This window comes from Toxorhynchites rutilus, chromosome 3 (genome assembly GCF_029784135.1).
Source record: "Toxorhynchites rutilus septentrionalis strain SRP chromosome 3, ASM2978413v1, whole genome shotgun sequence".
NCBI classification, from domain to species: Eukaryota; Metazoa; Arthropoda; class Insecta; order Diptera; family Culicidae; genus Toxorhynchites; species Toxorhynchites rutilus.
Genome location: NC_073746.1, coordinates 151,966,048 through 151,991,939, shown reverse-complemented (window position 1 = coordinate 151,991,939; position 25,892 = coordinate 151,966,048). Strand labels below are relative to the sequence as shown.

General features: G+C 35.3%; 1 protein-coding gene across 1 annotated transcript in view; it reads right to left on the bottom strand.

Annotated features, from left to right (window-relative positions):
• Nucleotides 1-21,174, bottom strand: part of LOC129778434 (uncharacterized) — a 39,537-nt gene extending 18,363 nt beyond the window's left edge. The window contains exon 1 of the mRNA XM_055785325.1: nt 21,024-21,174. The gene's annotated coding sequence lies outside the window, so the exon portion shown is untranslated. The remainder of the gene's footprint in view (nt 1-21,023) is intronic.
• Nucleotides 21,175-25,892: the final 4,718 nt, after the last annotated feature.

Sequence of the window (25,892 nt, the reverse complement as noted above, 5' to 3'; positions counted from 1 at the left end):
GTTAACACTAGAAATACCAACCGGTCAAAATGACCGGTTATATAATTTGTTCGCAAGATTTTGTATTGACATTTTTTAAAATATTTTTTAATGGTGTTATGACTTTTTCTAAATTCATGTATTGATCAATATTATAAATTATTTTGGTCTCTCACTTCCAATTTTTCTGATATACATATGTGGTATACCTATTTATACCGACCGGTCAAAATGAACGGTCGTGATTTTAATGTTTCTAATCCAAAATTGCTCAGAAACTACGTCAATCTGCCACTACGGTACCAGCCAATCAACATTTCCGGAACAATTACTGCTCCTAATCCACAAAATTTAGAAATTTTTTAAAATTTTGTAATATATTGTGATGCAATTTTATTTTCTCATTGGCAGTTGTTGTATACGATAGAAATAGGTTATGTTGAAGTCATTGCATTTGAAATACTCACAATATTGTGGACGATTGGGTTGGTTTTTAATAAAATTACAGTTATAATAGGTTGCAGTGTAAGTAAGTTGTGAATATTTGTGTTATATTGAGGGAAAAAAATAACAAAATTGTAAATATATATTTTTATTTAGTTATAAAACTTAACCCTTAAATGTCGATACGCCCAACCATATCTAGAGTTTTAGAGGACGTAACAGCTTCAAGAGAAGACTTTTTTGATATCGATCAAGGTGTTTATGAATATAAATTCTGAAATTTGACCAGTGTCTGAAATATAGATGATCAATCATAAGAAAAAATTGTAAGGAGTTGTATCTAGGACACGACCGCATATTTTCGACGTAGAACTACGCAATTATATTATGCAATCCACTTGTTTACCATTTCGAATATTATTTTAGAAAGCAACAAATTTTTTAACAGATTATGTTCTTCGTTACAAATAAATTTGATGAACGTCCTTTTACGTTTGATATGATGCCTAGGACTACCAAAATATGTAAACGGAAGAATGGTCAAACGATCATTGTATTTTACATTTCCCTCTGGAATTATTGCACATCTCATGTTTACATAGTTCTCGAACCGCGAAAGTTCATTCACCTCTAGTATCTGAAATGACGATTTTCTCAGACTTCTCAGTTTAAAAGTATGTATTAGGGAAACATATTCCGGTCTGCACAACGACAAGCGAGTACAAAAGTACTCAACACCAAAAAAATACCCAGACTTGCATGTATTTGCAAAGCGGATTCTCCCAGGCACATTAATTTTGAAGTCCGTGTTAGGGAAACACAGCTCAGTGGGGAAAAATACCCCCGACTTGCATGTTTTGACAAAGCGGATTCCCCCAGGCACATTGAAAATCGTGTTAGGGAAACACAGCTCGGTGGGAACAAAAATATCCCCGACTTACATGCATATTTGCAGAGCGGATTTCCACAAGTACATCGATTTTGAAGTCTGTGTTGGGGAAACCTAAATCAGCCCAATCAAATCTTGGCAGTTAGGGCGTTTAAATAACGCTTGATATTTTACAGTTATTCAATTGTTCATCCCATGAAAAATAATATTTTATCAATTGTGATAGACGCGTAGAAATATTTCCTATCAATTGATGCAAACATCTTTCCGTTCTGTTCAGAAATGTTCGAGTTATAAGCATTCGAAATATGGGTAGGGTTAGCACACACATTGGAAAAACAAATGTATGGGAAAAAGGAAGTTCATCCATTTTTCATGAATTTTAACCGTTTAGTGATTAGCTAATTGTAATGTATAGCAGACTAAACAAATCTTAGAGAATTTCCGATTCGATTGGTAGGCTAGTCATGAGAATTCGTTCACAGTGAATATAGTTATTAACGTTAACTTTATTTCATAAAAACGTGACCTGTTTTCTGATTTGGCACCCTTCCTGAAAGACGTAGTTCTACGTCAAAAAATGTTTGTTTCCTCAGAGACCAATAGTAAAGAGAATCAACTTACGTGGACCAAGAAGAATGTTGATACTGTCATCATCCTCAGATGAGAATGACCATCAACAAGCTGAAATTTCTGCTGATGGAACTATCTGCACAAAAAGCTGAATGCATTCCAGGAAAGATATAAATAAACAACATTTTCAAAGCAATAATTGGGGGGGTGGAGTGTGTGTATATGTGTGAGAATACGTAAGTATATGTGTGAGTATCACCACTCCTTACAATCGTCATACCCAAAAACGCATGAAAATGGAAGTTACGAATCGTTCATTTGGAGGGTACGCATAGTATTTTGTAATTTTGGTACAAATCGCCTCGAGTGATCAATGAATAGGTATTACCACTAGTCAGATGTATTGACGTCACCAGCAACGAGCGATGCCTTCGTTTTTTTTTTCATGTTTACACATAGAGAACACTAAAAAACGGAGAAATGCCAAAATCTCACAAAAGCGATATGGCAGTGGACTCATTACTGTATGCACTCCCAAAGCTTTGCTCATATGATTGAAGGTTTATCGTGAGGGCACGCTACAAAAGAATAATCTAAGCTGGGGATCAGATATTGTTCGGACTGTTTACTACTGACGAAGATTTATGATCTGAGCATTACATCGCTCTGATTTTCAGTTACCGAAACGAGGTACTTGTGGCAAGCTAAACTGAGCGGAGAGGCGAGGTACTGAGAATCGTATACTGTAGAAACAGCTGCCTCCGTGGAGCAATTTACTGCTGCGATTTGCACACAAACCGAATGAAAAGAGTCTTTCGTTTCTTCTATCTAGATCCGTTGATGCGATCTATTCATAAACTTAGAGTAACCAAGAGAACATCATTCTGTTGAGAAGGGAGAGGAGTAATAGTTGATCGCAATATGTATAGATCGCGATCAGTGCAGTTTGCGATTAATCATGGATCGAATCATGATCGCATAATTTCCATCCTTGCTCCAAACTGTGATCGATCGACTAGAAAAATGGCTGAACGTATCAATATGAAATGTTCACAGGAGTTTAGGGGATACACCATGTTAAAATTTTTTTGCTAACATTCTAATTTACTGCAAAATTTGCAAAACTACTAAAGATTTTTTAAAACACTATAAAAACGGGATTTTGACACTTTTTTTAAAATTGATGCAAAAAAATCAAATTATTTTTTTCGCCAAAGCAACAAAATTTACATTATACAGAATTCATTGGAGTTTTCAAATCTACCTCTCCGTTTGCGGTGCGATAATTATTTATCGAATTATTTATCATCAAAGATTGTAAGGTAACTTTTCATTCAAACAAAAATATCTTTGTATGCAAAGATCCTACATGAACGTTTTAGGAATCAAATGAAAGCTGTTTAATAAGCAAAAAATTATATTAATCTACAAAAAGTTTGAAAAAAAAAATCGATTTTTTATTACTTCTTGATATTATTGTCCACTACATCTACATACACACAAATAAAAATGTGTTCATAGCATATTCCAAAACAACAAAGTTTAAGCTTCAAAATTATATGTATCCCATCTTCATACATTGATTTTTCAAGAAGCACTCTGTTTCTCTGATTTTTTTGAGTGTATGTCTAAATAAAAGTACAAATAAAAATACTATATTTTATACAAATAATCTTTTTTTCTCTATTATAGTGACTTTCAACACATTCCAGCTGGTTCGTCACTTTTACTTCCATTTTTGGAAGAATGTCGGGAGAGAGAATTGAACTCGTGATCTTTGCGTGAGAGGTGTGGATGTTACCACTACGCCAGAACGCCTCCACGTGCAAATAAATGAAGTTAATATGTACTTACAACATTAGAATGAAATATATTTTACTCTCTATAAAACCTTTTTCAAATTTTTATATTTTGACAACTAAACATCACACCGGTCAAAATGACCGGTTTGTTAGAAATAGGTATATAACAACTGTCGGTAGTTCTAGTGTTAAACAAGCTGATCAGTCCAGAATCCCTTCTTCATCAAACCATGCCATGACTTTTCGGATTTTATAAATTGATGCCTTATTACCCAATTATCACAGTGTTTTCGGTGTAACAGCAAAAAATGACTCTAATGTACTTCGTTGCACTTCTGATTGTTCATTCGTGTTGATGGTAAGCTACCTAAACCAGGCTTCTTAGAGAAAATTTTCTCCAAACCATAAAAATCCCATCTCCAAAGCTGCGGATCCAAAAGCTAATGTGAGAGCAAATGCCATGGCCCACGGGTTTCACTATTTCAGGAGAACTCATCTAATAAAAAGAAATCCAACTTGAAGAGAATTTCTTCATACTGGAAGGACTTACGGAACGTGTCATGTAATTTTTCAACTCGTAACTTTGCAGGCGGCAGTTTGATGGTTTGAGGAAAATATTTTCAAAATGACCTGGCCAGATAGCTTTTCATCAACACCAATTTACAGTCAGAAGTACAATTAAGTACTTCAGAATCATTTACTTCTCTTTTTGCAACAAAAATATCATGATAAATGGATAATTTGGCATCAATTCATAACATCCGGAAAGTCAAGGCATTGTTTATTGAATGGGGACTTCCGATTCTGTACTGGTCAGCTTGTTTAACAGATCAAAACCCTATCAAGAACTAATGAGGAGTGATAGTACGAGTAGTAGAAGCAGGTTACAAGCAGCATGAGTGATTTGAAGTGCTTAAGGGGGACCCATGTCTGGGAGGTCAAAAATAATGAATTTTCGTGATTTTTTTTCGGATGCTAGGGATAAAATTAAGTACCCGGGTATTTTAGTTGTTGTTTAAGGTATATTTGAAGATGTACTTTTTTTGATTTTTTTTATTTTTTGAGTACACGAATAATGATGATTACGCTGTTGACAGCTGGATGTGTAGATGCTGTCTGAAAATCGGTACTTTGCTGGTGGTATCTATTATGAAGCAACAGAGTATCGCAAAACGAATTCCAATGAATATTTTGGAACTTTAGGACAATAAGGCGTTACATAAGGGTTTTTGAAAGTTCAAAAAGTTGCCAAAATGGCGACCATTATTGTTAAAAACCAGTTATTTTCATGAAAAATCGCTGTTTAAAAGCTCATAAAAAATAAAAAAATTAGATATCAAAAAACGGCTATGTAACGCTTCAGATAATTCATTTTACATTCTGATAAAAAAATTCAGCCAGATCGGTCGAATAGATCCTGAGATATCGATACCACCAGCTGCGCAAACATGGTTTCGAGTAAAACGCGTTTGAAAATTCGTACAGCAATACCATATCCCTTGATGTGACCTTATACTTTTGGCTGTAACTTTCCAACGAAATCAAATATCGGAAAATCCTTTTAGGATAGCATTCCTGAGGGCATAAGCTTCCCAAAAATGCAAAAATAAAAAAATCGAATTTTTCGAAATTCCAGACTGGGGTCCACCCTTAAACGAACCCCCGAATCCTCTGCGTAGAACGAGATACACACTACAACATGGCGCAACTTGGTCAAAACCACCCCGAACGGGTTATTTGATCTGATTGAGAACTAAAGACGACCTACGAATTGGAAACTTATTGTAATTCATGTGAAATTGACGTTAATTTTGTAAAGAAGTGAGTGTTTTTCCATCTGGTTCTATAGTTATGAAACACTGGAATAATAGTTGTTTGAATGTTTCGCGCCTGAACACAACAATAAAGTTCAAAAGGCCAGTAATTTAATTGAAAATAGTTATCATATCCTACACTATATACTTCAATTCAACCGACTTCTTACATATCTCTGCAAACTCAGAAAAAGTGCGTGGTCCTATAGTTGTGAAACGCAGCGTACAATATCCAACACATCACCCATACATCAGAATATGGGCACTTGTACAGGGAAAAAGTTTTCCTTTCAACTACTTTTTCATGCTTTCGTTGAAAAAATACAGATAATACTAATTTTGTTTGAAGTCAAGATAGCAAAATAGTGTATTCGAATAGTTTAAGACAGTATTAAAGTATGGACTATTGTCAAAGACGTCAATTTTCTATGTAGGTGAGGTGTGAGCTTTTTTGTGTAAATACATTTGCGTTCAGCAACAACATCATGAATATAGAGCATCAAACCAGACAGATCCTAAATATTGATAATTGGGTTCGTAGTTATCCGTGTCTTGTCAACAGCTCACCAGAGTTCTTCCCTAGCCTATATTTCCTCGTGAATTCGTAATAAAGCGCAAAACAAGCGAAATTTTACGAACGGGCTTGTAGTGTACTCATAAAACCACCTAATTCTCGCTTCAGTTGCAACAAAAGCGGAAGCATAATTGTGAATCTACCGGACCCACTTTCGGGGGAAGAAACACGACAATCAATTGAACGGAAGCGATAGGCGCGGTCCCCAGCTGACATAAGCGGAGGTGCATCGAAACTGTGTCGGTAATAAAAACTGTCGAGTAGTTTAACGTGTTTCACGCGATTTAATTGAGTAATTATCGGTGGCCATAAACCCGAGGACGATTGATTTGATGCAGTAATTTCCAACTGTATGTTAGAATGATTATATGGCAAGTTATAAAGGTAATGTAACGCATTTTTTTCTTTGCGATTGACAATGAACGTAGCGAGTTAGTCAAATAAATGCTTTTATGCTCTCTATCAATACCAAACCCACGTTATTTCGATCCAACTTCTCATAAAAATAAATCGTTTATTTTCTTCGGCAGCTTCTTTGCGAAAGTGTTTGTCTTCCGGGGCGGCAGCGCGACAAGAAATGATGGCATTGTTCTCGCGCAAATTATCGTTTTGTTTGAAGGCTGGGATTTGAACAATGTAAAGGTGGAATTTTGTAGAGCCAAACAAACAACGGAACAAAAAAAGGGAAGCGTCGATTTCCAGATCTACAATTGTATTTCGAACGAAAATGAACTTTGTCTTCCGTTCACAGTTAAGAGCTGACAATCGGATGGAGCACAATTTGCAACTAAATTTTTGATGACTGAATCCGTTTCCCCCTGAATGCGAAACGGCGTATTTGAGCCGTTGAGTTGACTACGGGAAAATTGAAATGAAGTGGATTCTCAAAAGAAAACTCGGAAGAGCATCATTTGCTCACGTTAATACCTTCTGTGTTTCTCGGTCATTATTTACAAAATAGATTCACTGCGGGACTAAAACCTAAAGCCGTTTCGAATTTCATAATCTATTTTACAGTTAAGTTATAGCGACTTTCGAAAAAAAAAACGCGGGTTACGTATATTCGATTCTAGATTTTTTTTTTGCATTATGTTGGTATTCATGTCTCTCACTTATGGTGACAAATACCGCTATTTTGAATGTTCAGTTAATTTTTGACAACTATTTTTCTTACACGTGTTTTGGTTCATCTTCGATTTTTGCCTATTGCCTATCTCTAGAGAAATCCTTTTGTAGTGCTGAAGAAAAATCGGCTATGGCTATGGAAATGATTAATGGAATGGTATAGAGTGGACCACTCTATCTACAAGAGCTGTTCTAAAAGTATCACGGTTTTTGTATACCCACGGATCATCTAGATTCGATTTCAGTTGTTGACGTGCTCGGGCTTCCGACACGCTTTGCGTCGTTTACATCTTTTCGATCCTCCGAGAACATTTTTTCGAACTCCGATAAACGTTGTTTCGCTCCAAGGTAGGTTCACCAGATATCACAATCAACATTCGGAATGTGTTCGCTTGAGATTCTTTGATCCATTTTTGCAATAGGCAAAAATCTAAGATGAACCAAAACACGTGTAAGAAAAGCACTGCCCATGTTTGTATAGGAGACGTAAGCGACAAAATGAACAAAATCGACTTTTCACCGTTTTGCATTCTACGCAATGTTTGCTCAACATGCAAACCAACATTTTTTGTTCGAAAATGTTTGAGCAATTTCTAAAAAACATTTCCGAATTAATCACATTCTTTGTAGAGTCCAAACATGCCTGTCACGATAGTGTCTTATTACTTAGTGATTCCCAATAGATAAATATAAGAAATCATTGAAACACTGTTCATATAATCACTATTTTCTGTACACTGCACTACGATGAACAAAGAGAAGCAATTGTATTTGTATTTGTATTATTGTATACCTAAATTTCTGCATTTGAATCTTCAAGTAGGATTGCCATAATAAAATCTGTGTTTTTGGTCTCAAAAAATCTTTTTTTTTATCTGCGTTTTTTCTCAGAAAATCTGTATCGTAATCTGTATCAAACCTTTGCGGACGTTTCTTTGCTTTCAGCCACCACAGCAAAGTATTGCGGTACTGGGTAGATGTAAAGACCATTGCTCTGTATGTTCAAACAAAAAGATAAAAGGCGAAAGACGCCAAACTAATTATTGTTTTGATACATGCGAAAAATATCATTTGAAGAATAATCATAGTGAATATATTTAAACATAATCATGAAAACATTATTTAGTAAATACCTATCAGAAGTTTACAAAAAAGGGAATCTTGTTCATCTCATAATCTCACAAAGTCATACATCACTGCTTTTTCAAGTGAAAATAATTGCAACCAGTACGAATTAATATTTGATACGACCACAAAGGGTAAATTTTATAAGTTCAATTTGGAAACATAATAATCTGTAAATCTGTATGAAAACCCGAAAAATCTTTAATCAGTATCTGCAGATTCTTAGTTTCAAAAAGTCTGAAAAATCTGAATAAATACAGATTATTCTGTAGATATGGTAACCCTGGTAGATAATGGAACAATCAGATCCGTAGTAAAATCAAAATAATATTGGTTCTTAACATTATAACCCATCGAATTATTCCACATACTCAGCATTTACTCATACTTGTCAATATCTTAATCCTACTCAAAGTTATTGATGGGTTTTCACCGAAAAACTCATGGTTTCAATTTTAATTTACTCATTTAACACGAAAAATAACATAGTTTTGAAAATCACACATTATGTAGAGTGAAATCCGTTCTTTCAAATGCCGCCAAAAAACTCTGTTTACGTTTGCCCCAGAAAGAATGACAAACAATTGCAGAGAACGTATTTTTTGAGATGAAATATCAATAATTTTGAGTGAAGTTGAGATATTGACAAGTTCTGCATCGCAAAATATTTGTATCAGTATATTCTAAAAGTCTTTCGAAGACAGTTTGTATGTAGAATTTGAAATATAAAAGTTAGAGCAAAAAAACAGTTTTTTTAATGGTGACTCCAACGCAAATTAGGAAAAAGGCGCTTTATCGGTTATTTCAAGAGATAGAGAAAAAACTTTATTCTACAAAGATGCTTCAAATAACTGGAACTACAACATTGTCGAACTATGTTTATCTCTATCTATAGAGATAAGAAAGTTAGATTTTTTATTTCATCGAAAATGTTGGTCACCCTTTTTTTGGCAACATGAAAATGAGCGCTCTATCATATGTAACAACTTTGTCGAAGACAGTTTTTGTCTAGAGAATAACTGTCGAGCTTTAAATGCTAATTTCCACTTATCCTCCTGCATCTCCTGGACCATTATGCGTTGGTGTAAGTCACTCCACCATCTTTATGCGATTAATCGTGATATCGGTAAATCATGTTGGTAAAAATTACCAACATTGCAGATTGCCTTTACAAATTCAATCAATTGAAAAAACACGATCCTGCTGTTCTTTTCATATCCCAGAGTATTCAGGAGAAAGTACTATTCTAAACTCGCAACAAATCAAGAACACCTTTTCCAGACATTTCACTAAATTTCTTCCAAACCTTTTTGATTTTATCCGATAACAACTGAAACTACCGACAGAGACATTTTGACTATTATCGGAAGTGTAAATACTAACGCTACAGACAGAACAACCTGGTGATTACGTCTAGCTATGCGAACAATTGTTCATTGAAACGATTGATTGTCCGCATAAATAGACGTAATCGTTATCAAATTGGAAAAAAAATGTTTTAATCCGGAAAATCTTCTAGGCCCTCTTTTTGCCGATAATATCATTCAACTGGACAGATTATTTCATTGGAAATTTGCATGGTTACGTTTGTAGGCAAAAAACAACAAAATTGCGTTTACCCAACACTAATGGTGTTGGTGATTATGTCTTCTGTGCAAACATGGGCACATCAGTTGTCAAAAATTAACTGATTATTCAAAATAGCCGTACTTGTCAGCATAAGTGAGAGACATGAGTACCAACATAATACCACAAAAAAATCTAGAATCGAATATACGTAACCCGAGTAAATTCGATCTTATTGAACAAACCTCGTACTTACAGTTGGAATGGATTTAACTATGGATCCGAGCAGAATTTCTCGCCTTTAGATCTCTAGATCCCCCAATGATTGTCATTGATTCCAGTGATACGGGGAAAATATTGTTTTGGCTGTCGCTCGGATAATCACTAATGGAATGTAATGAAAGTTCATAAAATTATAGATCAATGATGACCGCAGATAGTAGATTGTAGGTACAAAAAAAAATGTTCATAGAATCATGAAACTTCTATTATTTTGAATTGGATATTGTTGACAGATGTTAAAAACATAAAAAATTACGATCGATACGGCTGTAACCTTTTTGTATTATCAAGAATAACTATTAATGTGTGAATTACACTTTCATTTCCACAGTGTAAAGGAAAAAATTTTTCAATATTTTTTTTCTGATAGAACAATGAATTATCTGTATTGTGATGCTAAAACAAGTTTTGTACCTTCAATCAATCCCGAAATACAGCTGGTTTTGTGATTCCGGATTCTAAATGAATCAAGCTTTAATCAACAGTACGAAGGGAAACATCATGAGAAAGGCTTCGTCTTCTGATTGAAATTATTCATTAACTGTACTAAAACAGCAACACAATAATGTATTATAGACTACGTTTGTGAGTACTTCATTATGCTTCGATATAACGTACAATTCGATACAACGTACAATTTTGAAAGTAAAATGTACGTTATATCGAAGTTTATCTGTACATACAAATCGGTGGTTCTGTTGTCTAGTGGATAGCGTGGGGCTTACTAAAATGGGGAATTCGTGTTCGATTCCCGCTCTGGTCAGAAAATCTATGGTCAAAGATCGTTTTCCTGGCTTGCACTGATTATGTCCATCTCGTGAAATTATCCTCGATGAGAAAGACTTTAATCACCAATAAGCTTAATAATATCGATAGTTGATGTACTTTTACAATAAATCGTTCCAGCTGTCTCCGATCAATTAGAGAAAACCGCTGTGTAGTACATTTCCGATTTCACAGCAGCGAGGATCGCATCGTCCCTCAAAGCATTACTCGTCCTAACCTTGTTTCGATCACATCGAAATATTGTACGATTCGATGCATGTGCAGCGTAATTCATATGTATTTAGAATGAAACAAAAACAAAGAGCTACATGTCAATTCGTGGTTGGCATAACAGTTGATAAATACATATTTCAAAACTACTTGGTGACAAACTTGTTACTTGTTGTTTGAAGCAAACCAATGAAGCGCTGTTTAGCAAGTGTGTAACTACAATCAATTATTTGGCAGGTTTCTGTATTTTGTGATGAGCGTGTTTGGTAGTTTTTCACACGAAACACGATTCAAACTAATCATTAGCCAATAGCATTCAGTATTTACGCTCTCGTCAGGGTTAAACAGCTCATAAAAATGTCTTCAAACAGGGTTGCCAACTATTTTTTTTCGAAAAATCAGGAAGAATAAAAAAAAATCAGGGAAAATCAGGATAGCTCATATTGGGTTGTCCAGATAGTTCGTACAAATTTTTGAGAAAACAAAAGTATTATTTTTTGAATTTTATAAGCACAGTGTTATTGTGCAATCAATTCAGGAAGTTCTGAAATCTTTCAGGTAGCCTAATAACTCTAAACATTATCTAATTATGGAAGCTAATTTGTCCAGTTGCGAGCAGTATTTGTGGGAATGTATCGACTGGTTGCTTGGTAGAAGCTCACAATACAGAATTCCTCTCCAATACCACCTGAACCAGATCATAATATTTTCAGGTGAAGACCAGGTCAGTCGGATTGTTTAAAATGACCCGTTTTCATCACCCGCCACGATTTGCTTTAAAAAAAACGATGCATAGATGAAACGCACAAGTCGTAAAGATTTACGTAACCATGTTTTAACTGATTCACATGAACGGAGATTTTAAACATATGTAGTGAACCTGCTAATTCATTTGTCGTGTCTCACGGATCATTCTTGCAACTGCTTGCTTTACTAACAATTTAATATACATTCTTCAAGAAATAAAACATTTTAAAAAAATATTTTTCAATAATAATTACAGATAAAAAAAGATGCTTACACGTTCTTACTTCTAAAATTTTTGTACATCGATTGTTATACTTGGATGTTATTTGCTGCGAAAATGTAATGAAACCTGTATCGTTTTTATTCAACTGTACAGAATTTTTGGTCGCTAATATACCTTTCATCGTTTCCGTTCCAAATCTGTTTCTAATCTTCGTTTTATTGAGATTGAATTGCGAGAACCTTCGGGCATATGATTCTTATAGATTATATTTCTTTCACGTCAACTTTAAAATTCAAAAAATGTGGACACTGTATCTTCAAAAATGCGAACAGATAAAGTATAATCGAAAGGAAGAATAAATTTTATTTATTCTGTCAAAAAAGTCCTGCGGTATTTTTTTTTAATTTTCATTTGTTCATAAAATTAGTCATCTGTTTCAAGTCAAATATGCGCCGTTTTGTTCGATGACTTGTTCCCAACGAGATGCCAACTTCATAATACCTCTGTTATAGAAGCTCGCTTCCTTATTGGCAAAAAAAACTCGGATAGCCAATTTTCACAGGCCTCTTTTGTGGCTAACTTCTGACTACCTAGCTCGTTCGCCATGGACAAAAACAGGTGGTAGTCACTTGGTGCAAGGTCCGGACTATACGGCGGATGCAAAAGAACCTCCCATCCGAGCTCCCGGAGCTTCTGGCGCGTCACCAAAGAAGTGTGTGGCCTGGCGTTGTCCTAATGGAAGACAATGCGGCCTCTGTTTATCAAAGATGGCCTCTTCTTCATGAGTGCTACCTTCAAGCAGTCCAGTTGTTGGTAGTACAGGTCCGAATTGAGCGTTTGGCCATAGGGAAGCAGCTCATAATAGATTATTCCTTGACCATCCCACCAAACACACAGCAGAACCTTCCTGGCCGTTAATGAGGGCTTGGCCACCGTCTGAGTCGCTTCAGCGGGCTTCGACCACGACCGTTTGCGCTTCACGTTGTCGTAAGTTTTCATCGCCAGTCACCATCCGCTTCAGAAACGGGTCGATTTTGTTGCGATTCAGCAGCGATTCACATGCGTCGACACGGTCAAAGATGTTTTTTTGCGTCAACGTGTGTGGCACCCATACATCGAGCTTCTTTGTGAATCCAAGCTTCTTCAAATAGTTAATAACGGTTTGATGACTTATTCCCAGCTCTTGACCGATGCTACGGCTGCTACTATGCCGGTCTTTCTCGGCTAATTCAGTGATTTTGTTGCAATTTTCGACGACAGGCCTTCCGGAGCGTGGCGCATCTTCGACGACCTCTACACCAGAACGAAAACGTTGAAACCATCGTTGTGCGGTGGAAATGGAAACTGTATCGGGTATCGGTTGAGACGCATTTTTGCCTTTGTCATAGTAGTACTGTAAAATATGTCGGATTTTCTCTTTATTTTGCTCCATATTTGCGACACTATAACTCACGAACGACTTAACCAAACAAAACACTGGCAAAAATACCTTTCCAACAAGCTATAGTATGACTCGATGAATGAATACAACTAGAACTACGCGCTTACAACGACACCTCGCGGAAATACCGCAGGACTTTTTTGACAGCCTAATATAAACGCGAACCGGAAAGCTCTTTCATGTAGACTATTATGACAGTTCTCATACACAACCAGCAAAACTCCCAGTATATTTATATGGATTTTTTTTCCTGATAAAGCAAAAAGTAAAAAATCAGGATCATTTCATAAAAATCAGGAAAAATTGAGTGTTTGTCAGGATACCAAGGAGCGTGCCAAAAACTCTGGGAAATCCTGAAAAATCAGGAAGGTTGGCATCTCTGTCTTCAAATGTAATCATAATGAACAAAAATGCAAACCATCACGATATTTCTAAATAATGTTCGATAAATCACACAAACAATTGTTCTCACATACTTTGAAATTACCTCAGTATGTTTTCACAAAATGAAATGTCTTCAAAACGAAAACATGTCTTCACATCTGGCATCTATATTATGTGCTCAGAGAATGCAGGAAAACAAAAGGATGGACTGGAGAATTAATGCAAGAATGCTTGGAGAACACGCTCACCGGAGAAACGGTTTCATCCCTTCGCTGGTGGGCATCGTATGATTGGAAATTATACCTTACAAAATAAAATTCGTAGTACTTTTGTTATTCAGTATCTAAAATACAAAACGATTACAGATGACTGAGGGTTAACCAATCTACGTACTGACGTAGTTGTTACCTTAAATTCTAAGAGCACGGTTAAGATAAATCCATTCTCGCTTAGGGGGTGCGTATTACACACTTCTCCTATAAGCTTTAGAACACGCGTGCTCACAGTGCAAGTCAGAAAAAAATTCTTTGGCGCTAAATCCCCCGGCCAGAACGGAAATCGAACCCAAACCTACGGCATGATAATGTGTGACGCTAATTATTTGGCAACGGGAGCACACTCATGACCATTGGATCAAGGAATTCCCAAAACTTGTTAGCTCCAGCAATAACTTGATGCGTTTCCTCCACTACTGCACACATACACATGACTTACTTCCCTCTTTGTCCACAGTTGGTTTTGATATCGGTCGCGAACACGGTTGGAAGCAAGATTGTTGAACACGATTATGAAATGTTTGGTACAAATGATACAATTCAATCGCTGAAATGACTAATTCATACTATGCAAATCCTGTCATTCTTATGGCTAATCCACCTTCGATAAGAGTGTTCATCGAGAGTCTATCCCAGAACTTCAATGACTTAATGTATGTTTTCGTTAACTTCCCAAATGTTGAGCGTTTTATCTTATCTTGCTAGATGACACACTTTTTCAGATCGACATTAACATCGCCTGTTCACCGGAAGGTTCGTAATTCGTCAATGAATTTTCTGGGATTCACTTGTTTGTATCATTTATTTAACTTACGCGGTTTCCCTAAAATCAAGTTTATTCATACTTGAAGTTTCATTTCAGAATCGGAAGTGTCTGCTCTAAGCTAGACCAAAACGATTGAGTGTACAAGTGTAACTTAACAGAGTTTTGAGATGTGGTAAAAGAAAATGACGAATTTTGCAAAAACGTAATTTGCGAGAATTTTCATTGCATTATGCTTACAGGCTTACAAAGAATACAATCTATCAAATATATACCGGGAATTTGCCATTTTCTTTCCGCTGAACATTTTTCCATTTTTTTCAAAGTTGGTTCTACCATCGGTGGTCTTTATGTCAATTTCGAGCGCGATCAATTTTTTTACACTTGATATGGATAATTCTATTGGTCACACATATTGTGTAAAATTTTGTGTTGTCAACAACATTTCTTGAGCCGAAACGTTGAAAATATTGCAGAATACATACATGGAGATTCAACTATGTCGAAAAAAACGGGTACATGTGAATGAATGGTATAAGGAATTGAAAGACGGCATCCCGCAAACTAATGAAAGCATCGACAAAACAAAAGGAATGCTGCCCGCAAATCGTCATTTAAGTATGAGAGAACTAGCCAATGAATGAAATATCTCTCACGAGACTGTTCGTCATATTTGATTGATGTTCTGGGCATAAGAAAAGTTGCAGCACGACTAATGCCTGCAAAGCTCAATTTTCTTCAAAAATTTCATCGCTATCAAGTGGCTGAAGACAAGCTTGAACGATTGAATTCTGATCCCGCGTTCATCCAACGCATAATTACTCTTCAGATATGGCCACGTTTGACTATTTCCTATCTTCGAAACTCAAATTACCACTTTGTGGGACCGGGTTTGACAGCATTGAGGACACAAAAATGAATTCGCTGCATTAACTGAATGCAATTCCTGAATACAGATACAAAAAGTGTTTCGATGACTGGATGGCTCATGCATATTCATATTCCATCGGTAAGCATGTTTGAAAAGTGGTTTGAAAGATTCAGAAGCCATGGACACTAAATGCACCAAATAATAGTTTAATTTATTAGCTATTTTTTGATTAGCTAGAGTATTTGATGTAGATTTATCCAGTCAAAAATATGATCTTGGTTTGTCCACTTTTTCGAATGCTCTAGTTCAGCACACCTATGTCAAATCAGTTAAACCAGTTATACCTCGATATAAGGCAACTATATTTATTTTCTCGTTACGTTAAATCGAGTTACGTTATATCGAAGCAAAATATTGATGCAAAACTATTCATGATTACTCAAAAATGCGCAAAAAACTAATTTTCTAAAATCCAGCAGTATTTATAAACCTTTCTTATGCCCATTCAAGATAATTTTTGTAAACAAACATGATCAGTTTCAAGTAGAGGAAAATGTCTGAAGAAATTGAGGTGAAATTTGCATCAATTAGTGATGAAACGGATAGTAGTTTGGCCGGATATCGGATACCGGATATTCGGCCTTCTATTCGCGAATACGAAACTGGAAGACACTGTATGTGTGCATGAAGCAAATGAAGGATAGAGTATAGAGTTTTCGCAAAGATTTTTCAACAGGATATTTTTATGATAAGGATTCAATTACTTAGCAGAAGATCAAAATTACCTAATTACAACCTTCTTAGACCCGAGGATCAAGTCAGACTTTTTAGGAGTTCTTGAAACGTAAACAGTCATGCTGGCAAAGTTTTTGGAGTATATAAAATGTCTTGCGACAAATCTTCTGAGAGAAACAGCTCATCGTCTTCTTCAAGACCTGTAAATGAAACAAAAGAGACGAAACTGGATCAAACCGAAACTCACGACACGCCTTTTGGGACTGTTTCAACGAAGTGGCAAATGAAAGTAATAGTTAGCGTCGCGTATAGGAAAAAAATCCCGTTGCTAACGAAATCGACGAAATGTGAAAAGATTTATAATCGATAGCAATTACGATCCTTGCATTTGGTGGTCATTAGAATCTAAGCGGTCAATCGAGGGCAAGGATTGCTAGAGTATATCTTTCAGCAGTAGTTGCAGTAGTATTACAACGAAGATTGTTCTCTGAAGTTGGCCTGGTGTTCGGTGCAAAACGTAATCAGTTGTCATCATCAACTTCTGAAAATTTATTATTTATTCATCATAATTTGCCACTGGGTAATTTTGAGTACAGTTCATAAATGGATGTTTTGAGTAAGTATTAATTTGAATTTAAAAAAACTGGCATTTCAGTAATCAAACCTTATTTTTAATTATGGATAAATTATTTTGCTTTGCTTTGTTAGCTAGCTAATGATCTATTTTTTTATAATTTATGTTGTGTTAATGAGAAATTGTTGATTTTCTCCAATATCCGATATCCGATTGGCAAATATTGGCCGGAAAAGCCGCATATCAGTTTCATCTCTAGTATCAATGTTTATTTTACAGTTTCTATGTTTAACTTACTTTATCTCCAAATGGAAATCCCTCTAAATTTTGAAACATGTTCAAAGTTATGCTAAAAGGCAAAAAAATGCGTATGGACGTGAAACATTTGTTTTGAAACATAATATTATTGGGTTTAGATAGAACATATTCACAAAACATTGAGAAAAGGACCAATGCTACCCCATTCTATGGTATTTATTTGTTTGAAATCTTACTAGTCATTTATTCGATATAATTTATGATCCAAAAACTATTTCTGCATTGTTTATTTTCAATTATGAGACATCTTAAAAAGCTACGTTATATCGAGGTTGCCTTACATCGTGATATGATATATAAATAAAATTGTATTTTTCATAGCTTACAGTAGTTTAATAGTGTTTTTTATGAATTCTCATTTTTAAAGGTTTATAAAGTCCACCTCCACGACAAGGTCTCAAGGCGCGCCTCATTTCAGCTAACTTTTAATCAACCACCAGAGGATCATTATTTGGTACGTATTCAGACCTTTTTTTGGATTATAACACTTACAAACATTGAAAATATCATGCTTGCACATCATTTGTATCAGATTTATATATCTAAATTGTCATGGTTTGTCAGATGCACTCATGTTGGCGCTGCAGTTTGCTTATGGTGTCCTTCGCGCGTGGTACATGCAGCCAAACTAGCGTTGGCAGAAAACATTTCATCTTTGGCAGAAAAGATGCCATTTACTGTGCATGAGAGTCAAATGCGTAAATAATGAGCTATTTTGAAAGCTTAAAAATGGTTTGTGTGTATGCGTGCAGACATCTCTTTCTGTTTTCTTTTCTCATTTCATTCGGGATTGTGCCAAAAAAAAAAGTCCATACGACGTCAATGGGGATTGAACCTAGGCCGGCTGGAATGCAAAGCTAATTTACACGACCACGCTATCTACATGGCTAACGGTGCCTAAGAAGTTGATCAGAAAATACGTGATAATATTGCACCTGATTATAAAATGAAGTTGGGAGGTGTTTTCTAAGAGTAAAACATGAGCGCATGAAGAAGAATATCTATCTCGGTCTGGGCCGTGTATGTGGCAAAGCATGCGGAAAGCTTATTTGTCTTTTGTTTCGTTCGCTCGTATTAATCTAATATTGCTGTACCATGTCTATTATACAAATGCTTACCAGTATTTGTGAGTTATGACATTTTCTGTTATGTTATGTCTCTTTTAATGTCATAAATTGGGATGACAAAACATGAGCTAAAAATCAATTTTGGGTGTAGAAATTAAGTTTCTCTGTGTTGAGTGATGTTCATTCTCAAAATGCCCAAAAAAAGGTCTCGAGGGCAAATGGGTAAATTATGAATGAATCAATATGATAACAGTAACTCAGACCAAAGAGGAATGCAACATCTACTTGATAATTCGAAAATCTTCGTTCAATAATGCTGATTTTTAATGACCATGACAAACCATGACCATTTTTCGGACAAAACATAATCAGAGGTGGACAACCCATGGCCATAATTTCGTTAAAAACATGTAAATTTGAATACACATCTTATTGTATTATTAGCAACTAGATATTTGGGACTTTCCAACAAACCCCAACTAACAAGGAGAGATTTTTGATTAAGAAAAATCACAAATTGCAATTACTAGTTGCGTGAACTTACCCAAAATCGGACAAATCAACATCATTCGCCCTACCTCTTACCACCAATTTCATTGAACTTATTGGGCTTGAAGCAAAGTTTATGTTTTAAGGAAAAATGTGCGTATGGTGTTTATATAACAATACCTCATAAAATACGAAAATATGTAACGTTTCTACAGTATTACTTTGGTAAAAAAAATACACATTGTGATGTAGAACGTGTATTTCTACAGGATTTTTTCCAGGTTTAATCAATAATTTTTCGAACAGTAAGTTCTCGGAAAAAAATTGAACAAAATAATTCTTGAAAATTGTGATTTCTTAACGTTAATAATCAAAATAACACAAATGGCTTTCGTTAAAAAATATTTCTAACAGCTCGGCCGCTAATGGGGTAATCTGTACCTTTCCAGATAAATATGTACGTGTGGCAACACTGGTTGCAATCTACTTGATTGAACCGAGCAACATGACAATACACGGGTGCATATAACAAAACTGATGAAAATATAGGCCCTATCCCATCAATGATTCTGGAAGTTATTTGCTTTGAGTGTCTGTATAAAATATGAAATTTCAGAAGATAGACTAACAAACTTTATCTATTGAAAATAATTCGGGAAGAATAACGACAAATTTATCCCTAGCATGATAAACCACTTATAACTACCAGGATGACCAAAGAAGACTACGAATTATATGATCTCTATTTTGCATCATCTCGAAATTTGTACATCCAAGAGAATTCCATCCATTCCATCTGTGTAATTCTTACATTCGATTTTCACACTAGGTGTACCTGAGAAAAACAGTTTTTTCGAACATATGTTTTCATAAGCGATTTCACATTCATACAATCTGTCAAAAAAGTACCAATAAATGTACACTCGAAGGATTGTGATTTATATGTCAAATAACACGCCTTGATTGTATTTTGAATGGCAAGCTTAATGCAACGTATGTACCAGTGCAAGTTTATGGCAAAAATATGAACTATATCACTAATAGACATTATTACACATATACATTATTACACTGATGAAAGTGTTATGTGAATATTTGATTCAAAACCAATGTTATGATATGAGGAGTTTGACGGAAAATTTTCAATACAATAAAATGCATTCCTTGAACGTTTTTTTCCGTGTTTGATGACACTTTAGACAATTTAGTGATCTTGTCATAATGTAATGCTTGATTGATATATGTGATCAGTCAAACTGCAATAGTTCTCACAGTCAAGTATTCCTGCACATAGTTGGGAATTGGACTCTAAGTCCCATGACAGGTTATTAAAACTCAATGATATCATAATTCAAACAACACAATACTGTGGATCTGCAAGATATGCAGCCCTAGACCGAAGTCTTTATCACAATGGCCCTAAAACTATCTTTATTGGTCTTTATATGAACGAAAAATTTATGATTTGATCGACTAGTATTTAGAGCGTTTTGTTAAATTAGTCCCGACGAGTTCGTACAATGCTAGTTTTTTTCATGTGAACAAAAGTTTGAAACAGTTTCCTTGAATTCTTGAGGTTTTGGGAAAATATACTTTCAACTATTCTCAGATGTAACTACATAATATTCCTCCAGGACAATCGCTTTCCACGCCGAGCGGATAACAACAATTTATCCGCCAGCGAAAATCAGCCACACTTTGACGCAACAACCACTTGTTTGTCCTGTCCAATAAACACACGTCCCATCACTCCCCCAATTTAATACTCCAGTAACTTCTCCGCTCTATCAACCGGAACCGCTTTCACCGAGATATTCAATTACCGTTTTAATTACCAATCTGGACAACCGTCAGAAAGTATTTTGAATGGTTTACTCACTCTCACCGTTCATAGGCTCACTACCGTTGATTTGATTGCTATTTCAACAAGTGCTGCTGCTATAAACGACAGAAGTAGAACTACTAACCAGGAATTATAACCTCAACACCAATGCTTCACCACCGCAGTGGCAATTTCAGCGCCAATTTCACGTTCAGTTCCACAGCAAAATCACCCCAACAACGGCAAGTGAAAATTCCTCGGATAAGCAGGAAGCTCAACACGTTCACTGATAAGGTTGTTAGCGCTATGAGCGGCTACAACCGAAAGCCTGAATATTTATACCTTGTTGGCCACATTGGAAGATGGGATAACACGCCGATGGATTGCCCCTCGCACGCATGTTCCTGCAACAGCAATCTTTGCAAGCATTTTGTTTTTGTTTCCCTTCTGAAGCAACAATTTTCCCGCGCACTCTTGCCGTGATGAAGTCAACTTTTTCCCCCGCACCCCCATTGAGGTAATCATTCGCTATAACTTGGTGAGCTCTCATCCTTGGGCGTTCGGAATGGCTTCGGTTTCGTTTGTCATCGGTTTCTATTATTTTACCATTATCTTGTCTACGCAACGATTTCGCGCGAAGAAGGAGCATGGTTTTTTCTTGTTCGCTCTGGATTTATTTTCGAACTGATTTAAAACATTTTCAAACTGTTATTTCAAACAGGTCTTTTCGAGCGAAGCAGTGGGCGTCTCCATGGTTTTGTACAACAAAAATGGGTTTCCTCGGAAGTGCCGGTACATCTCAAAATTTCCTATTGATTCCTGGATTCAAAGATGGTTCTCTACGATTTTTTTTTCAAAGTTTGGATATCAAGAAAACTTATTTGAACTACAGCATACCATACGTCAGAGATTTATCGACTCTGTTTAGCTTAAGCTTGCATTTACCCATATCGAAGTTGCTCTTCATGATTGACTCGAAAAAAATGCTTGAGATTAGACTCCAACTGTCAAATTTATACAGTACCCTGTTCTAAGAGAAAGCCATGTTAACATAACTTAAGTGTTATCATTTCCATTTACAAACTACAGGGAAACTTCGATATAACGTACATTTCACCTTCAAAATTGTACGTTGTATCGAATCGTACGTTATATCAAAGCATACTAAATAACCCAGGAACATAGTTTCTATCACTTTATTGTGTTACTGTTTGAGTAATGAGGATGAAAAAGCTCAACTAAAAGATGAAGCCAACCTTTCCCATGATGGTTCCCATCATACTGTTGACTAAACTTTGATTAATTTAGAATACGAAATCACAAAATCAGTTTTATCTCGGGATTGGTTGAAGGAACAAAAAATGTTTTTATATCAAAATACAAATAAGTTATTGTTCGGAAAAATATTGAAAAAATTATTCCTTTTCAAATTTATTCCTTTCCTGCAGCAACCCAAGTCACTTCGGCATCTTTTTCAATTTTGCTTGAAACTTGGTCAATATTTTTCGATTGGGTAGAACTGGGGACAATTGGGAGGATTGAGGTCTTTTTCAATGTAATCGACAGCGTAATTTTCGAGAAGAATGAATTTTAATCTTCAAAACTGTTTTTTTTTTCAATGAAATTTTTTTTCTAAAAAATTCTTCGATAATTTTTAATTAAAACCAAAACAATTTCCTACATTCCATTCGTCATTCTGACTCAAATATTATAGGTCTGACAGATTTTTGTGTTGGAATTTTTTTCAAATATTAAATCTTAATTTAAAAACTATAAATCTACAAAAAGTTGGTCAGAGAATGAAATGTAGGAAATTACTTAGGTTTTCTCTAACTTATTATTTCTCGAAAACATGTGATTTTAAAAATCTGAAAAATGATATAAATAGCCCTTGAATTTACAGCAAGTCACCCATACATCGGAAGATGGGAACATTTTTTTTCGAACAACTTTTTCATTTTTTTTTTCTTTGAAAAAGTACTATTGATGTTTAATTCGTAACATTTCGTCCCGCCCAAAATTGATGTATCGTTATCACATTCACGTTTTCTTACTAAACGCACGTTCATGGGTCCAATCGCACAACTGTTCATTGATTGACCTTCTAATCTACTCTTTAAAATATTTTTTTACTATAAAATTTCAGTACTTCTACAAAAATTCGACATTATAATATCACATTATTTTCAGACACAATTCGCGTGCAAGATTTTTCATCCACTTGCAAATAACATCTTTCTCCGTTACATGGAATAATGTTTGATACAGAAAATATGATAGAATGGTGACAGCCCTAAATCGGATAATTCCTTTCTCGAGATTCGCTCTTATCAACACTTTCGGCGAACTATTTTTATTTATATAGATAGAAGAAGATATAGAAGTGCGTTTTATCACATTAAAATCCATTTCCATTTTTGAACGAAGATCAGTTTCGTTGGCGCGAACATCAAATGAACTAACAACGCTTGTCAATATCTAATTGTAGTCATTGTCATGTTTGGTTTGAATATGTTTGGTTGAAAAATGTGCATTATTTCCATTGTGCTCCATTCCAGAGGAGGACGGGATGTCATATCATCATAGAAACATTTCTCGTACCCAAAAACCCTTCATTCCAAATATGGCTCAATTTGCTTGATTAGTTCTCGAGTTATGCAGAAATTTGTGTTTCATTTATATGGGAGCCCCCCCTTTAGAGAGGGAGGAGGAGTGTCGAACTACCATAGAAACGTTTATCGATCCCTGAAAACTCTGTATGCTAAGTTTGATTCCATTTGTTCCATTAGATCTCGAGTTGTTCAGTACCCTTCCTCCCCCCTCTTTAGAGAGAGGAAAGGAGTGTCAAACCACCATAAAAACAATTATTGCTCCCAAAAACCTCCATATGCCAAATTTGGTTCAATTTGTTTGATTAGTTCTTGAGTTATGCAGAAATTTGTTTTTCATTCCTATGGCAGCCTCCCCTTAGAAAGGTGAAAGGAGTGTTGAACCACCTTAGAAATGTGATAGGGGTATCAAACTATCATAAGAACCTTCCCCGACCTCTAAAACCCCTACATACCAATTTATGTCGATCGGTTCAGTAGTTTCCGAGTCCATAAGAATCAGACAGACAGACAGAAATAAATTTTTATACATATATAGATTATCGCAATTTACATGCTCTGCTAACTTTTCACTATTTTCATGTCAAGACCACGTCAAACGTGAGATTTTACACACAAAAATATTATGAGAAAAACATTATTTTTTTTAGAAGTCTTCATGCAAAAATGACTTATATTCCAAAAACATATAGAAAGTTGACGTCTTCGATAAAAGTTCATATTTTAATAAGATCTTAAACTTTGTCAAATACACTATATCGCTATTTTGACTTTGAACAAAATCAGGATTAGTTGTATTAGTTTTTTCAAAGAAAATATAAAAAAGTTGTTGTTAGATTTTTTGTTCCTGTAAAAGTGCCCATCTTCCGATGTATGGTATCAAATATATAGTTTAGACAATTTTTTAAAAAATACGCTTTTTAGAAAAATGGATTTTAATTTTTAAAATAACTTTTTTTTCCAGTGAAATTTTTCCCAAAAAAAAAAATTAAACAATTTCCTACATTTCATCCTTTGTCATCAATTCTGTAGGTATAAGAGTTTTTATGTTATTATTTTTTGTTAAAAATTAAGAAAAAAAATTGGCTTTTTCCAAAAAGTAGTCTAATTATTTTTCTAATATTTCAAGTATACAAAGTTGCTTAAATGACCCATGTCTTTACACCCACAACGTTTCACTGCTATCTGAGATGGTGCTGCCAACGGCCAGTCGAGTTGGCATGAAATTCGTCATATGTCACCAACTTGCAGAAATTGGCGAATAAATACTTTATTCTAGTTCAAAAGTATACAAAAGTATACTTTATCTAGCAGTTTGTACTCTGTTTTTGAAGATTCTGACTGATATTTCGATGATTAATTGACTAAATTGTATAAAAAACATGTTTCTCTGTTGCATATCAGTCAAATAATGAAAGAATACAAACGATTTCCAAGTTATATTCGCATAAAATTTGATTATATACTTGCATCTGATTACTATAAAGGGATATAAAGTCTGTCAGTAGTATGGCACCTGTGCCTGAACATTTTCCGCCAAAATCTTAATTCTTGAGAACGTTATCGATAACAAGGGATTGCTAAGATGGCCGCCTTTCTGTAACCAGCAAAGAAACTCATGAGCATAGAAATCATAACCTGAAATTAAAAATGAAGTGCTCCGCGCGATCCTGTAGCAGTGATTTTAATTGCAAATCGACAAGAAAGCTTCCGGATGGGTATCCAAACATCGCTTGCCAAAGGAAACTATCCAACGTGATCAAATATTAACATATATGACTCCAAACAGTAAACTAAACGTGAGCCCCCTGAGCGCGAGCCCTGTTTTATGTTGCCCACGCTCAATTTGCATTGGTTGGGATAAGGTTGCCAGTGTCCCGATCGATAAGCACACCTAATGTCATCTTCGATATACACTCTGTCACGGTGTTTTGATTCCATCAATCAGCATTGTAGGAATCCCAGATTCACATAAATACTATGCAAAAGACAACAACACTCGTAACGCTTATTCCGCATATCAGGATAAGAATCGATCATTTGAAGATCGATGACTTTGTTCTGAAATTGATCCGAAACTTTCGTCACTGCCAATCGGAAGCGATTTCGAACCATGTTCAGATCTTGTTCTTTGATATGAGCAAAACATGTTTCAAGTTCAACTTTGGGTCTTAACAAATCTTCTATTTTTATGGTCCACTGTACTGTTTCGTAGTGTATACCATCATAAATCACTAACGAAAGTCTTTCAAACATTGCGAAGTTGTTCAATTGATCATTTCATTTTATAAATATATGGAAATTTTTGCTGATGATCGCACATCCTAGCGTGTCCAATAATGTTTTTATAGCAATTTTTGCCATCTTCAAAGCGAAATAAATGTGTAATAGTTCTTTGCAAAAAA